The 17,916-nt window shown below is 46.8% G+C and overlaps 1 long non-coding RNA gene across 1 annotated transcript in view; it reads right to left on the minus strand.

Annotated features, from left to right (window-relative positions):
• Positions 1-3,135: 3,135 nt before the first annotated feature.
• Positions 3,136-17,916, minus strand: part of LOC130296830 (uncharacterized) — a 143,329-nt gene continuing 128,548 nt past the window's right edge. Inside the window, exons 3-4 of the long non-coding RNA XR_008849303.1 lie at positions 13,932-14,109; positions 3,136-3,223 (exon numbers count right to left, since the gene is read on the minus strand). This is a non-coding gene — a long non-coding RNA (uncharacterized LOC130296830). The remainder of the gene's footprint in view (positions 3,224-13,931; positions 14,110-17,916) is intronic.

Consider the following 17,916-nt stretch of genomic DNA (forward strand, 5'->3'; position numbering starts at 1 on the left):
TACATCCTCCCCCCATGATCTGTTATATTACATTACACTATAGAGACTGGTGTGCCCTTATATAACTACATAGATACCTATTCAGTATACATGTACATCCTCCCCCCATGATCTGTTATATTATATTACACTATAGAGACTGGTGTGCCCTTATATAACTACATAGATACCTATTCAGTATACATGTACATCCTCCCCCCATGATCTGTTATATTACATTATCCTATAGAGACTGGTGTGCCCTCATATAACTACATAGATAACTACTGTAACGGCTGGTGATGTGGATCCACTATACCTGTTCTGGACTATGGCATGAGCCACACCAGGGAGCAGAGTCTAAGGAGCCGCTGGTTTTCACCATATCCCGCTGCAAAGCGGGATGGACTTGCTGCAGCAGGCGGCTCCCAGGTCGCTACCCCTGGCACGACACGTCCACAAAGGCTGCTGAGGAGATGCATGGCACAGAAGGAATGAGTCGAAGTCAAAGTGAGGAACAGGCAGGAGGTCAGGACTGGCAGCACTGTAGCAAGGTCAGGTCATGGAAGACGTTAGAGGGCAGGCGGCACAGGAGCAAGGTCAGGATACGTATCAATGGGGTCAGATACAAGACACAATCAGAAAGCTTTCTCTTAGGCTGAATGGCACAAAGATCCGGCAGGGGTCAAGAGGAAGTGTGGGGTTATATAAGGTCAGGACCAGACAAGCACCAATCAATTGTGCGCTGGCCCTTTAAATCACAGGAAGCTGGCGTGCGCGTGCCCTAGGAGGCGGGAATACACGTGCCAGTGGCCAGGGACAGCGGAGGGGACAGAGACACAGGAAGATGGGTGATGGCCCGGCATTTGCATGCAGCACATCCCGCTATGCGAACCACAGCAGAGCCAGCATGAGAGGACGGGGCAGAGGTGCGCTCATGGCCAGTGCATCTGACAGCAGCGCTACTCATAACAAATGAATAGCTGCGGCTGAAGGAACAAAATGGGTTAGGTCACCGGCGGATCCACAGAGTAAAATACGCTGAGGATCCATTACGTTATTTCCTGAGAAAAACCCTATAGTGTCAAGGGTGTATTTTTGTTATGCTAAAAAATAAAAACAGGAGTAGCCCTGTTTAACCTCCTAGGTGACACAAAGCATACATGTGTGCCCTGGCTACCTGGTTCTAAACATGGAACATGAACATCATGAAGTATTTACTGTCTCGGAAGCGAGGCTGCAGCTGCCACTCACAGTCAATGGGAGACATCGGCAATTATGTTCACCACTAACCCTTTAGATAATATGATCAATGCCGAACATGGCAGCTAAAGGAGGAAAATTAACCCAATTATGGACACAGTGGGCGTCATTTACGAAGTCTTTCCCAAGTAGAATTTGTAAGGTTTTTTGTGTCGCATAAGTCGTGCACCAAAATTTCCAACAAAAAAATTAAAAAAAACCCTACTAACTCTCCACTTTACTCAGAAAAACCTATAAAGGGGTGTGGCCATCAGGAAAAAGAGGCATGTCTAAAAAAATAAATAAATAAATGCGGCCCAATGTGTCACTTTAACTGTAAGGCTAGGTTTCCACTTGTTTTTTTTGCACACCTAAAAAAAACGCCAGCAAAAACGCCAGAAAAACTGCTACAGGTTTTTCCTGAGTTTTGGCAGTTTTTTCGGGCGTTTTTTCTGGCATTTTCCCTGGTGTGTGGAAACAGCCAAATTTGTCCCCTGTGGCAGTTTTCTCACTGTCTTCAGGTACCACTCTGTGGGTCGGATGCTGACCGCCCGGTCCACAGAGTGTAAGGAGATGAGGAGTTATGTATAGCATCTCTACTCACCTCCCCGGTCGTATAGTATACAGTGGGGCATAGTGTAACCGTGTACTGTATACTATACAGGAGCCGGGAATCCTGTCACCAGACTGACAGGACTCCCTGCTCCTATAGCCCCTTTAGGCGGTATACAGTATATACAGCTATCTATAGATGGCTGTATATAGTGTATACAGAACAGGAGGTCCACTTACCTCCCTCGTTTCTGTCACCACTGGTCCGTGTAGCTCCGCCCCCTAGTGATGACGTCATTAGGAAGCGGAGCTACAGACGGGATTCAGGCTAGTCTGAAGCTCTGTTCACATTGTTTGTTTTGGATAATGGGAACAGACCCTTCTGCCAGTGTCTACCCAGACAGGGAGACTCCAGCTGTTGCTAAACTACAACTCCCAGCTTGCCCAGACAGCCAAAGGCTTTCTGGGCATGCTGGGAGTTGTAGTTTTGCACCAATTGGAGGCTCACTGTTTAGGTAGACATTGCATTATGGGCACTCTCCCCTGCAGAGAATGCAAAAAAGTGGGGGAGTGATTTTTTTAATAAAATAATTTTTCCAATGTGTTGTGTCTTTTTTTAATTGAATATTCAGGCTTAGTAATGGAGGCTGTCTAATAGACCGAATCAATTACTAAGCTGGGGCTTAGCGTTAGCCCCAAAAACAGCTGGCGCTAACCCCCAATTATTACCCCGGTACCCACCGCCACAGGGGTGCCTGGAAGAGCCGGTACCAACAGGCCCGGAGGGTGAAAAATGGTGCTCCTGGGCCTAGGCGGTAACAGGCTGGCATTATTTAGGCTGGGGAGGGCCAGTAACAATGGTCCTTGCCCACCCTGGTAACGTCAGGCTGTTGCTGCTTGGTTGGTATCTGGCTGATACTGAATATACAGGGAACCCTATGCATTTTTTTTTCATAAATAAAAAACAAACAAAAAAAGCATAGGGTTCCCCCTATTTTTAGTATCAGCCAGATACCAACCAAGCAGCAACAGTCTGACATTACCAGGGTGGGCGAGGACCATTGTTACTGGCCCTCCCCAGCCTAAATAACGCCAGCCTGTTACTGCCTAGGCCAAGGAGCGCAATTTTTGACACTCCGGGCTTCTTTGCACCGACTCTTCCCGGCACCCCTGTGGCGGTAGGTACCAGGGTAATAATTGGAGGTTAGCGCTAGCTGTTTTTGGGGCTAACGCTAAGCCCTGACTTAGTAATGGATTCCGTCTATTAGACAGCCTCCATAACTAAGCCTGAATATTCAATAAAAAAGAAAACACAACACATTGGAAAAATTATTTTATTTAAAAAAAACACTCCCCCACAGCCCTGGTTAACCATTTTATTTAAATATAAAAAATCCAGTTCATCCGTGGTAATCCATCGAATCCGTTGTAATCCTCTGCATACACGGATCTGAAACAAGAAGAAAGAAAAAAAACAAAAAAAAATGGGTTAGGACATTTTTTGCGCTCTCTGCAGGGGAGAGCGCCCATAATGCAATGTCTACCTAAACAATGAGCCTCCAATTGGGGCAAAACTACAACTCCCAGCATGCCCAGACAGCCTTTGGCTGTCTGGGCATGCTGGGAGTTGTAGTTTAGCAACAGCTGGAGTCTCCCTGTCTGGGTAGACACTGGCAGAAGGGTCTGTTCACATTATCCAATACGGACAAAGTTAACAGAGCCTTATACCCTTGCCAGCCTGGATCGCGTCTGTAGCTCCGCCCCTAATGACGTCATCACTAGGGGCAGAGCTACACGGACATGCGGGGACTGGACGGAGGTAAGGGGACTTCTCCATCTTCTGTATACACTATATACAGCTATCTATAGATAGCTGTATATAGTGTATACCGCCCAAAGGGTTAACCTACACTGTCCAGCAGTGTAAGTTAACTCTTTCCTTGCCTGGCTGGCTTAGCGCACAGCTCAGCAAGGGGTTAAGTGAGCCAGCAATGTGTATACTGTATACACATTGCAGGCTCACTGTAAGTTCTTGCTGGGCAGTAGGTATACGATGTATATATAGTGCTCAGGATCAGCTGTTCTCATGGCTCTGTAGCCTTGAGAACAGCTGATCCCGACAGTCACTTCAGGAGGATCGCAGAGGGTCTCAGGAGGAGTGACATCCGCTGTGATCTGTCCCTTACTGCAGGTACTACTGCTCCCAACATGAAGCACACTCTGCTGGGAGCTGTAGTACCTGCATTAATAGACAGATCACAGCGGGTGTCACTCCTACTGACACCCGCTGTGATCCTCCTGTATGATGTATAGATACGGGCGGCTGCTCTTCTATGGTCCCCTGCCCTGCCGTATATATATATACACATATTCCTATTTCCCACAGAGTTGTGATTGGCTGCCTGGAACCATCTGACCAATCCCAGCTCTCTGCGGGAAATATGAGTAGGTGTATATATACGTCAGTGCAGGGGACTATAGAAGAGCAGCCGTTGCATCTATACATTATACAGGAGGATCGCAACGAACCCCGCGATCTTTCAATTAGTGCATGTAACTACTACTCCTATCATGGAGCAGTGTGTTCCATGCTGGGAGTAGTAGTACTACCTAAAAAATTTAAAAAAAATTAAATGTAAAAAAACACACACTACATTTTTATTATTGTCGGATACATTTTTAGGTCCCTACCTGCACACATAAATTGATCCCTGTTTAAAAATTAATAAAAATTTTGTTATAAAAAAGATAAATTTTGTTAAATACAATTTTTCCCATCACTACTGTATCTTTTTTTATTATTATTTTTTAATGGTACCCTACGAAATTTTAATAAAAAAGGTATCTCCATCACTTTTTTGGATCGCTAAAGTCCAAAAGAGAATAAAAAATGCCTGAAAAAAATGCCAAAATTAAAACCCACATGGCATTTTTCTTGGCGTTTTTTCACTCCCATAGACTTCTATGGGAGAAAAACGCCAAGAATTTCCCGAAAAAACGTCAAAGTCTCGACAAGAGGTCATTTTTTAAAAACTGACAAGGAGCCCAAAAACGTCAAAAGGATAGAAAAAAAAAAAAACGCCAAACTGAAAAACACCAAGTGGATTTGGCATTTTGCAGTTTACTATTGACTTGCAGCTAACATCTGGACGCAGCGTTTTTTCACAAAAAAAACGCCATGCGGCAGAATGGGCGTTTTTATTGGCGTTTTTGTAAAAAAAGATAAAAAAGTGAAAACCTAGCCTAAAGGGCACTGCATGGAAAGGAAACCCCCAAAAGTTGCAGACTTTAATTTTTTTTTTAACTTCACACCACAAACAATTTTGGCTAAAGATTTGAAGCAAAAAATACTCATCTTCAAGACCTTCCATTGATAACAATGGGGCTGTAATTTCAGGCCGAATTTCCACATGGAATCTGCTTCAAATTACTTGTGTGCCATGTTTTTTGCCATGAAGAAGTAGAGAAAATTTAGTAAGGAAATTCTGCCATGTGAACATAACTTAACTTAGTCATGTGATCACCAGTCTGATTCACAAAAAGTTAATGTGAGTCAGAGGATGTCAGACTGACTGATCGCAACCTACCAGTTCGTTCCTACTAAACTTTTCCCCACCCCTTCCAGTTCTCCCTGCTATCTCTATAAGATCAGGATATATCGTAGTTATACACCTCTTCTAAAGCTGTGTTCACGTTGCTTGCTACTTTTTTGTTTTTGCTAGGAATTCCCTAAAATCATGACAAAAATTTAGAAAGTATACCACAAATGTAAGAAATATGGTAAAAATGTGTCATTTCTAACTCGATTTTGGAAAGCCGCTGTAAGAAAAAAGCTAAATGCAGTAAAAATGTGTGAAAATGCAGTAAAAAATAAACATTTGAACACATCCTAAAGCTTAATCCTTCCAGTACTTACTAGCTACTGTATGCGCCACAGGAAGCTGTATAGTTCTTGAGTTCTTTTCAGTATGACCACAATGCTCTCTGCTGAAACCTCTGTCTGTGTCAGGAACTGTCGAGAGCAGGAGAAATTCGCTATGGGGATTTGCTCCTGCTCTAGACAGGACATGGACAGAGGTGTCAGCAGAGAGCACTGTGGTGAAACTGGAAAGAACTATACAACTTCCTCTGAACATACAGCCACAGATAAGTACTGGAAGGGTTAAAGCATACCCGTTAGATCCAACAAAAAATCTTTTTTTTAAATATATCACTAAGAACCTAATCCTGACCATGTACATCTAATTTTAATGTGTCTAGCACCTTTATTAATTTTATTAGTACACTTTTAATTTAGCTCACTAATCTGAATTCCTCTCAAAGGGAGGGGCGTGGCCTCACTGTGCAGGTCTCCGCCCCCTCCCTCAGTATGCTGTCTGTTCACATCTTCCCTAGCATTAGCAAAGCTACAACCCCCAGCTTGTCCTCACTGACAGTAGAGGGACATAAGCTGACAGTGGGAGGATTTTTCCTCCAGCTGTGAGCCCTGCCCTCACAGCTGTCAGTCAAGGAAGTGTGTCCATGACATAGGTGATGATGCATGGACACAGCAGGACTAGTATGAGTCCAAGCAGGCAGGGGGCAGCTGTTTGACTGGCTTTTTCAGTATGAAATACTGAACATTTTCTAATGAAAGCAATTGTAAAACCTATTGGTTTTGCATGCTTTACAACATATCAAAAGTTTTTGTATCTGACAGTGCCTATTTAAGATCTTTTAACCCCTTAACGACGCAGGACGTATATTTACGTCCTGCGCCGGCTCCCGCGATATGAAGCGGGATCGCGCCGCGATCCCGCATCATATTGCGTCGGTCCCGGCGCTAATCAACGGCCGGGACCCGCGGCTAATACCACACATCGCCGATCGCGGCGATGTGCGGTATTAACCCTTTAGAAGCGGCGGTCAAAGCTGACCGCCGCTTCTAAAGTGAAAGTGAAAGTGACCCGGCTGCTCAGTCGGGCTGTTCGGGACCGCCGCGGTGAAATCGCGGAGTCCCGAACAGCTGATCGGACACCGGGAGGGCTCTTACCTGCCTCCCCGGTGTCCGATCGACGAATGACTGCTCCGTGCCTGAGATCCAGGCAGGAGCAGTCAAGCGCCGATAATGCTGATCACAGGCGTGTTAATGCACGCCAGTGATCAGCATTAGAGATCAGTGTGTGCAGTGTTATAGGTCCCTATGGGACCTATAACACTGCAAAAAAAAAGTAAAAAAAAAGTGTTAATAAAGGTCATTTAACCCCTTCCCTAATAAAAGTTTGAATCACCCCCCTTTTCCCATAAAAAAAATAAAACAGTGTAAAAAAAATAAAAAATAAACATATGTTGTATCGCCGCGTGCGTAAATGTCCGAACTATAAAAATATATCATTAATTAAGCCGTACGGTCAATGGCGTACGCGCAAACAAATTCCAAAGTCCAAAAAAGCGTATTTTGGTCACTTTTTATATCATTAAAAAATGAATAAAAAGTGATCAAAAAGTCCGATCAAAACAAAAATCATACCAATAAAAACTTCAGATCACGGCGCAAAAAATGAGTCCTCATACCGCCCTGTACGTGGAAAAATAAAAAAGTTATAGGGGTCGGAAGATGACATTTTTAAACGTATATGTTACGCCGAGCGCTCCGGGTCCCCGCTCCTCCCCGGAGCGCTCGCTACACTCCTCTCACTGCAGCGCTCCGGTCGGTTCCACGGACCCGGGGCGCTGCGATACCGCCTCTGGCCGGGATGCGATTCGCGATGCGGGTAGCGCCCGCTCGCGATGCGCACCCCGGCTCCCGTACCTGACTCGCTCTCCGTCAGTTCTGTCCCGGCGCGCGCGGCCCCGCTCCCTAGGGCGCGCGCGCGCCGGGTCTTTGCGATTTAAAGGGCCACTGCGCCGCTGATTGGCGCAGTGGTTCCAATTAGTGTTTACACCTGTGCACTTCCCTATATCACCTCACTTCCCCTTCACTCCCTCGCCGGATCTTGTTGCCTTAGTGCCAGTGAAAGCGTTTCCTTGTGTGTTCCTAGCCTGTGTTCCAGACCTCCTGCCGTTGCCCCTGACTACGATCCTTGCTGCCTGCCCCGACCTTCTGCTACGTCCGACCTTGCTTCTGTCTACTCCCTTGTACCGCGCCTATCTTCAGCAGCCAGAGAGGTTGAGCCGTTGCTAGGGGATACGACCTGGTCACTACCGCCGCAGCAAGACCATCCCGCTTTGCGGCGGGCTCTGGTGAAAACCAGTAGTGACTTAGAACCGATCCTCTAGCACGGTCCACGCCAATCCCTCTCTGGCACAGAGGATCCACTACCTGCCAGCCGGCATCGTGACAGTAGATCCGGCCATGGATCCCGCTGAAGTTCCTCTGCCAGTTGTCGCTGACCTCACCACGGTGGTCGCCCAGCAGTCACAACAGATTGCGCAACAAGGCCAACAGCTGTCTCAACTGACTGTTATGCTACAACAGTTACTACCACAGCTCCAGCAACCATCTCCTCCGCCAGCTCCTGTACCTCCTCCGCAGCGAGTGGCCGCTTCTGGACTACGACTATCCTTGCCGGATAAATTTGATGGGGACTCTAAGCTTTGCCGTGGCTTCCTTTCCCAATGTTCATTACACTTGGAGATGATGTCGGACCAGTTCCCCACTGAAAGGTCTAAGGTGGCTTTCGTAGTCAGCCTGCTGTCTGGAAAAGCCCTGGCTTGGGCCACACCGCTCTGGGACCGCAATGACCCCGTCACTGCCTCTGTACACTCCTTCTTCTCGGAGATTCGAAGTGTCTTTGAGGAACCTGCCCGAGCCTCTTCTGCTGAGACTGCCCTGTTGAACCTGGTCCAGGGTAATTCTTCCGTTGGCGAGTATGCCGTACAATTCCGTACTCTTGCTTCTGAGTTATCCTGGAACAATGAGGCCCTCTGCGCGACCTTTAAAAAAGGCCTATCCAGCAACATTAAAGATGTTCTGGCCGCACGAGAAATGCCTGCTAATCTTCATGAACTTATTCACCTAGCCACTCGCATTGACATGCGTTTTTCCGAAAGGCGTCAGGAGCTCCGCCAAGATATGGACTCTGTTCGCACGAGGCGTTTCTTCTCCTCGGCTCCTCTCTCCTCTGGTTCCCTGCAATCTGTTCCTGTGCCTCCCGCCGTGGAGGCTATGCAGGTCGACCGGTCTCGCCTGACATCTCAAGAGAGGACACGACGCCGCATGGAGAACCTCTGCCTGTACTGTGCTAGTACCGAACACTTCCTGAGGGATTGTCCTATCCGCCCTCCCCGCCTGGAAAGACGTACCCTGACTCCGCACAAAGGTGAGACAATCCTTGATGTCCACTCTGCTTCTCCACGTCTTACTGTGCCTGTGCGGATGTCTGCCTCTGCCTTCTCCTTCTCTTCTGTGGCCTTCTTGGACTCTGGATCTGCAGGAAATTTTATTTTGGCCTCTCTCGTCAACAGGTTCAACATCCCAGTGACCAGTCTCACCAGACCCCTTTACATCAATTGTATAAACAATGAAAGATTGGACTGTTCCATACGTTTCCGCACGGAGCCCCTTCTAATGAGCATCGGATCTCATCACGAGAGGATTGAACTTTTGGTCCTCCCCAATTGCACCTCGGAAATTCTCCTTGGACTTCCCTGGCTTCAACTTCATTCCCCAACCCTGGATTGGTCCACTGGGGAGATCAAGAGTTGGGGGCCCTCTTGTTCCAAGGACTGTCTAAAACCGGTTCCCAGTAACCCTTGCCGTAACTCTGTGCTTCCTCCAGTAACCGGTCTCCCTAAGGCCTATATGGACTTCGCGGATGTTTTCTGCAAAAAACAAGCGGAGACTCTACCTCCTCACAGGCCTTATGATTGTCCTATCGACCTCCTCCCGGGCACTACTCCACCCCGGGGCAGAATTTATCCTCTCTCTGCCCCAGAGACTCTTGCCATGTCTGAATACGTCCAGGAGAATCTAAAAAAGGGCTTTATCCGTAAATCCTCCTCTCCTGCCGGAGCCGGATTTTTCTTTGTGTCCAAAAAAGATGGCTCTCTACGTCCTTGCATTGACTACCGCGGACTTAATAAAATCACGGTTAAGAACCGCTACCCCTTACCCCTCATCTCTGAACTCTTTGATCGCCTCCAAGGTGCCCACATCTTTACTAAATTGGACTTAAGAGGGGCCTATAACCTCATCCGCATCAGAGAGGGGGATGAGTGGAAAACAGCATTTAACACCAGAGATGGACACTTTGAGTATCTGGTCATGCCCTTTGGCCTGTGCAACGCCCCTGCTGTCTTCCAGGACTTTGTTAATGAAATTTTTCGTGATCTGTTATACTCCTGTGTTGTTGTATATCTTGATGATATCCTAATTTTTTCGGCCAATCTAGAAGAACACCGCCAGCATGTCCGTATGGTTCTTCAGAGACTTCGTGACAATCAACTCTATGCTAAAATTGAGAAATGTCTGTTTGAATGCCAATCTCTTCCTTTTCTAGGATACTTGGTCTCTGGCCAGGGACTACAAATGGATCCAGATAAACTCTCTGCCGTCTTAGATTGGCCACGCCCCTCCGGACTCCGTGCCATCCAACGTTTTTTGGGGTTCGCCAATTATTACAGGCAATTTATTCCACATTTTTCTACCATTGTGGCTCCTATTGTGGCTTTAACCAAAAAAAATGCCGATCCCAAGTCTTGGCCTCCTCAAGCGGAAGACGCCTTTAAACGACTCAAGTCTGCCTTCTCTTCGGCTCCCGTGCTCTCCAGACCTGACCCATCTAAACCCTTCCTATTGGAGGTTGATGCCTCCTCAGTGGGAGCTGGAGCTGTCCTTCTACAAAAAAACTCTTCCGGGCATGCTGTTACTTGTGGGTTTTTTTCTAGGACCTTCTCTCCGGCGGAGAGGAACTACTCCATCGGGGATCGAGAGCTTCTAGCCATTAAATTAGCACTTGAGGAATGGAGGCATCTGCTGGAGGGATCAAGATTTCCAGTTATTATTTACACCGATCACAAGAACCTCTCATACCTCGAGTCTGCCCAACGGCTGAATCCTCGTCAGGCCAGGTGGTCTCTGTTCTTTGCCCGATTTAATTTTGAAATTCACTTTCGGCCTGCTGATAAGAACATTAGGGCCGATGCTCTCTCTCGTTCCTCAGATGTTTCTGAAATTGAACTCTCTCCTCAACACATCATTCCTCCTGACTGCCTGATTTCCACTTCTCCAGCCTCCATCAGGCAAGCTCCTCCAGGAAGGACCTTTGTTTCTCCACGCCAACGCCTCGGAATCCTCAAATGGGGTCACTCCTCCCATCTCGCAGGTCATGCGGGCATCAAGAAATCTGTGCAACTCATCTCTCGCTTCTATTGGTGGCCGACTCTAGAGACTGATGTGGTGGACTTTGTGCGAGCCTGCACTATCTGTGCCCGGGATAAGACTCCTCGCCAGAAGCCCGCTGGTTTTCTTCTTCCTCTGCCTGTTCCCGAACAACCTTGGTCTCTGATTGGTATGGATTTTATTACTGACTTACCCCCATCCCATGGCAACACTGTTATTTGGGTGGTCGTTGATCGATTCTCCAAAATGGCACATTTCATCCCTCTTCCTGGTCTTCCTTCAGCGCCTCAGTTGGCTAAACAATTTTTTGTACACATTTTTCGTCTTCACGGGTTGCCTACGCAGATCGTCTCGGATAGAGGCGTCCAATTTGTGTCTAAATTCTGGAGGGCTCTCTGTAAACAACTCAAGATTAAATTAAATTTTTCTTCTGCATACCATCCTCAATCCAATGGACAAGTAGAAAGAATTAACCAGATCTTGGGTGACTATTTACGACATTTTGTTTCCTCCCGCCAGGATGACTGGGCAGATCTTCTACCTTGGGCCGAATTCTCGTATAATTTCAGAATCTCTGAATCTTCCTCCAAATCCCCGTTTTTCGTGGTGTACGGCCGTCACCCTCTTCCCCCCCTCCCTACCCCCTTGCCCTCTGGTCTGCCCGCTGTGGATGAAATTTCTCGTGATCTTTCCATCATATGGAGAGAGACCCAAAATTCTCTCTTACAGGCTTCTTCACGCATGAAGAGATTCGCGGATAAGAAAAGAAGAGCTCCTCCCATTTTTTCCCCTGGAGACAAGGTATGGCTCTCCGCCAAATATGTCCGCTTCCGTGTCCCTAGCTATAAGTTGGGACCACGCTATCTTGGTCCTTTCAAGATTTTGCGCCAGATTAATCCTGTCTCTTACAAACTTCTTCTTCCTCCTTCTCTTCGTATTCCTAATGCCTTTCATGTTTCTCTTCTTAAACCACTTATCATTAACCGTTTCTCTCCCAAATCTGTTCCCCCCACTCCTGTCTCCGGCTCCTCGGACATCTTCTCCGTCAAAGAAATTTTAGCATCTAAAAAGGTCAGAGGGAAAACCTTCTTTTTAGTGGATTGGGAGGGTTGTGGTCCAGAAGAGAGGTCCTGGGAACCTGAGGACAATATCCTGGACAAAAGTCTGGTCCTCAGGTTCTCAGGCTCCAAGAAGAGGGGGAGACCCAAGGGGGGGGGTACTGTTACGCCGAGCGCTCCGGGTCCCCGCTCCTCCCCGGAGCGCTCGCTACACTCCTCTCACTGCAGCGCTCCGGTCGGTTCCACGGACCCGGGGCGCTGCGATACCGCCTCTGGCCGGGATGCGATTCGCGATGCGGGTAGCGCCCGCTCGCGATGCGCACCCCGGCTCCCGTACCTGACTCGCTCTCCGTCAGTTCTGTCCCGGCGCGCGCGGCCCCGCTCCCTAGGGCGCGCGCGCGCCGGGTCTTTGCGATTTAAAGGGCCACTGCGCCGCTGATTGGCGCAGTGGTTCCAATTAGTGTTTACACCTGTGCACTTCCCTATATCACCTCACTTCCCCTTCACTCCCTCGCCGGATCTTGTTGCCTTAGTGCCAGTGAAAGCGTTTCCTTGTGTGTTCCTAGCCTGTGTTCCAGACCTCCTGCCGTTGCCCCTGACTACGATCCTTGCTGCCTGCCCCGACCTTCTGCTACGTCCGACCTTGCTTCTGTCTACTCCCTTGTACCGCGCCTATCTTCAGCAGCCAGAGAGGTTGAGCCGTTGCTAGGGGATACGACCTGGTCACTACCGCCGCAGCAAGACCATCCCGCTTTGCGGCGGGCTCTGGTGAAAACCAGTAGTGACTTAGAACCGATCCTCTAGCACGGTCCACGCCAATCCCTCTCTGGCACAGAGGATCCACTACCTGCCAGCCGGCATCGTGACAGTATAAATTTTCCTGCATGTAGTTATGATTTTTTCCAGAAGTGCGACAAAATCAAACCTATATAAGTAGGGTATCATTTTAACCGTATGGACCTACAGAATAAAGATAAGGTGTAATTTTTACCGAAATATGCACTGCGTAGAAACGAAAGCCCCCAAAAGTTACAAAATGGCGTTTTTTTTTCGATTTTGTCGCACAATGATTTTTTTTTCTGTTTCGCCGTGCATTTTTGGGTAAAATGACTAATGTCACTGCAAAGTAGAATTGGCAACGCAAAAAATAAGCCATAATATGGATTTTTAGGTGGAAAATTGAAAGGGTTATGATTTTTAAAAGGTAAGGAGGAAAAAACGAAAGTGCAAAAACGGAAAAACCCTGAGTCCTTAAGGGGTTAATAGAAGTAATTTATAAATCTGTTTAACTTTATGGGACCAGTTGATTTGAAAAAGATAAAATAAATAAATAAATATATATATATATATATATATATATATTCCCACTGGAGTACCCCTTAAATTACATACGAGTGTGGTTCACAGAACGCTATCCCACCTATTAACCATGTTAAATAATTCCCAGATAACGTAGAAATTATTTAAAACACATACACCTTCTCACCCAACCCCCCCCCCAAAAAAAAGAAAGAAAAAAGAAAGAAAAACCCCTAAACGAACCTCCACCTTGCTCCTAAACGCACCCATAAACTCTCCTCATCATGTCATTCTCATGATTTCACTCAATCCTGGTCATTTATTTATAAGGGTTCCACTTTATCCCCCTCCCCCTGACTGATATCATTAGCATATTTTGATGAACATACGATCTCCATCTCCTTCACTGTGGGGGCCTTTGAAGTTATCCATCTTCTAAACAAATAATATCTTACTCCGAATAATACAACATTACCTACCTGTTTCAAACCTTTCACATTTTAAAACCCTGAGTAGTCCCCCAACAGGCAAACTGGGGTATTTATCTCCTGATCAAACATGAGATTCCTATTAATCTCCACCATCACTTCTTGCCAGACAAAGAAAGGTGGGGACTTTCTTACATGCTGTGTGGGACTGTCTATGGGTTGCTTCTTTCTGGAGGGAGAAGAGATGGAGTAAAATGGAGGACAGTGCCTTGCATAGTTACATGGGAGAAGGTGTCCCTTGAAGACCCCTTAGGCTAAGTTTCCACTTGTTTTTTTGTCCTGCGTTTCTAGGGTTGAAAAAAAAACGCTTGAAAAAATACCAGTGCAATGTCCTGCGTCTGGCGTTTTTTCATTTGTGTGGTAATTGCACCTTGGCATTTGAAATATATGAATAGGTGTATATATGCGGCACTGCAGGGGACCATAGAAGAGAGGCCCCATCTTTACATTATACAGGAGGATTGCAATGGGCGATCTGTCAATTAGTACAGGTACTAAAGAACGCAAAAGAGAGAAATTTATGAGAGACAAAACTGACTATGATACAGCTCAGGTGTTCACCTGGAACACGAAAAAGGTCTACAAGAGGAATAAATATTCTGGCAACAGAAGAAGGGGTCCTTATCGGAAACAACCCTCTGACTATTGGACATCCGATTCTGAGGCTACAATGTCAGATGAGCCCACCGCCGCTCCGTCTACTCAATCCACCCATCCACCCCCAGGTCCCCTCCCTTTAGGAGGAAAACCAGGAGGGGTCGAGGAAAAAAAGATCTCAACGTCGCAGTGACAAAGAAGAGAGGGGTGACGTGGAGGGACTAGGGGACTGTACGAGAACTGACAATGTCATCAACCTCACGGACATAGCTCTCACAGACGAGTGCATATCACTCCTATCCAAGGGCCTTAACTTTGGTTTATGCCAACCTTTTGACTATACACAATTTGAAGTAGATGTTTATAAGGCCACCAGGAAAATGGGGTTATTCAAATTGTTAAATAAATCACCAGCAGGGAATGTGTCTGATACTGTGATCAGAGAAGGTGAAATACCGGCCTCTATAGGTCCCCTGGGTTTTTCACCAGTGTTGGGTATGACAGCTATTGACCGGGAGGTTATCCATACATTATGTACCCTCAATGAAGAGACAGACATGCCCTCTCACAACATTAACAGTTTGTCCTTCAAAGGTGGTAACCCGTCCACATTCTCTCCTCCCACCCCGGCTGGCAGTTCTATTGACCTGTTCGTCAGGGCTGTGACGAGAGATGTGAAGGCCTTGTTATACCCCAGTGTTAGGAGCAACCTCACCCCAAGTGAAGAGAGGGCTTTGAGGTGGTTAAAGTCCCGTCCAGACTTGAAAGTCGTAAAAGCCAACAATGGTGGGAGCACGGTAGTGATGACCCTCGAGGCTTACGACACGGAGAAGAAACGTCTCCTCGGTGACACATCCACCTATAAACCATTAGTATCTAACCCCACCACAAAAACCATTCAACAGCTTCTTACCTTTTTAAGGCAGAGTACCGAACGGGGAGTTATTTCCAAGCGCACTGCTGAGAAGTTGCTCCCCGCCATGCCAGGTGATATTATTTGCCCAAGGTCCATAAGTCTCAGAGCCGACCCCCCGGATGCCCTATTGTGGCGGGAACGGCTCTGCGACCGAGTACCTTTCACAATATTTAGAATGGCTCCTCAAACCCCTCCTTCCATCCACTCCTACTTATGTAAAAGACACATGATCCCTATTATGCATCTTGGACGACTTCCACTGGTGTGAGTCTTACCGACTCGCATCGCTGGACCTCGAGAGCCTGTACACCAGCATCCCACACGATGCGGGTGTGCAGGCTATCAGAGAGTTTCTCTCCAAAACTGACAACTCTGAAGAGTTCATCACTTTCGTGTGTGAGGCGTTACAATTTATTTTAACACACAATGAGTTCCGAGATGGCGAGGATTGGTACAGACAGGAGACCGACACAGCCATGGGCACGCCGGTCTCCTGTACATTTGCCAACATTTTTCTCGCCATCCTGGAACGGAGATATGTCTTTGCTCAGTCCAATCCATTTCTTCCCTTCATCAAACTCTTCGTACGGTATGTCGACGATGTATTGGTCGTGTGGGACTCCACAGAGGCTGTCTTCGTGTCCTATCTAAACAGCAGCAATAGAGAGAATATGCTTTTCACCGCTGTATATGGGGGCCGCGAATTAGATTTTTTGGATGTTAGGTTGATAGCGGAAGGTGACTCCCTCCGGACGGAGGGGTACCGCAAACCCACGCAATTCCCTACTCCATTTTCGCAGCTCCCATCCACACCACGTGAAAAAGAGTATCCCGTACTCTCAATTTCTTCGATTAAAAAGAATCAATAGTACCCCCGATACCTTTGATGCCCAAGCCCAGGAACTTAAATCTAGGCTCTTAGCCAGGCAGTACCCTGAGACTCTCATAGATGAAGCCCTTAATCGTGTCAAAACACTAGAGAGATCCACTATATTACATAGGAACAGGGAACACAATCTTTCTCCCAGAAGATTTACTTTCTCCATGGCCAATTCCAATATGAACCAACAGGTGGCGAACGCCATTCGCCGCCATTGGTTCATAGTGGATGCTGACCCTGATCTGCATGAGATCACTCAACATCCACCCTTGATCACTTTCAGAAAAAATCAGACATTGGGTTATAAATTAAAGAAGAACACTACAGGCCCTAGTACATCTGGGTCTTCCTGGTTAACTAAGAATGATTTAAAAGGAAACTTTGCCTGCAGATCCTGTCCTCACTGCTCCCACTTGTCTACAGGTAGAAATCTTAGAATAAGGGGCATTGACATATGCGTCAACCAGCTAATACGTGCAGATCTACATTTGTAGTTTATGTGCTGACCTGCCCTTGTGGCATGTTTTATGTGGGCAAGACGACCAGACAGCTCTAGACCAGGTACCGGGAGCATGTTTGCTCTGTCCGGACCGGGTCTGGGGCTCCTGGCCTGATTTCCCACATGAGACATGCAAACAATGGAGACTGCACTGAATTAAGTTTTTCAGGCCTTGAAAGAGTGATGCCCCCGAAGTATGGCGGTGATCGGAGTAATATACTCCTACAGAAAGAGGCACGCTGGATAGCCAGATTAGGAGCCACCAGCAAACCAGGCCTCAATGATAGAAATTAATATAGTTCTTTTTTGCATTGATCCATTGTTCCTATGTTGTTAGTAATGCACCTTTGCTTATGCTGTTTTAAGTCACCTGTTAGTTGGGCACGTGCTTTTGTTTATATCACGTGACCGTTTTTCTTGCCGTTTTTTTTTACTCCCATAGACTTCTATGGGAGGAAAACGCCATGATTTCAGGGGGAAAAACGCCATTGGGTCAACATGCTGCGACTTTGCAAAACCACCAAGGAGCTGAAAAATGCCACAAGAATTTAAAAAATGGCAAACTGAAAAACGCAAAGTAGAAAAATTATTTTGCAAATTCTCATTAATTTATAGCTAACATCGGGGAAACTTAGCCTCAAAGGGGTACTCCAGGGGAAAACATTTTTTTCAATCAGCTGGTGCCAGAAAGTTAAACAGATTTGTTAATTACTTCGATTTAAAAATCTTAGTCCTTCCTGTACTTATCAGCTGCTGTATACTACAGAGAAAGTTGCTTTCTTTTTGAATTTCCTTTCTGTCTGACCACAGTGCTCTCTGCTGACACCTCTGTCCATGTCAGGAACTGTCCAGAGCAGGAGCAAATCCCCATAACAAACCTCTCCTGCTCTGGACAGTTCCTGACATGGATAGAGGTGTCAGCAGAGAGCACTGTGGTCAGGCAGAAAAGAAATTCAAAAAGAAAAGAACTTCCTGTGGAGCATACAGCAGCTGATAAGTACTGGAAGGATTAAGATTTTTAAATAGAAGTAAGCTCAGTGAGGAACAACCTGTGGATGATCTATTGGAGTCTTCAGAGCTTCCC

The sequence above is a fragment of the Hyla sarda genome, chromosome 12 (genome assembly GCF_029499605.1).
Source record: "Hyla sarda isolate aHylSar1 chromosome 12, aHylSar1.hap1, whole genome shotgun sequence".
NCBI classification, from domain to species: Eukaryota; Metazoa; Chordata; class Amphibia; order Anura; family Hylidae; genus Hyla; species Hyla sarda.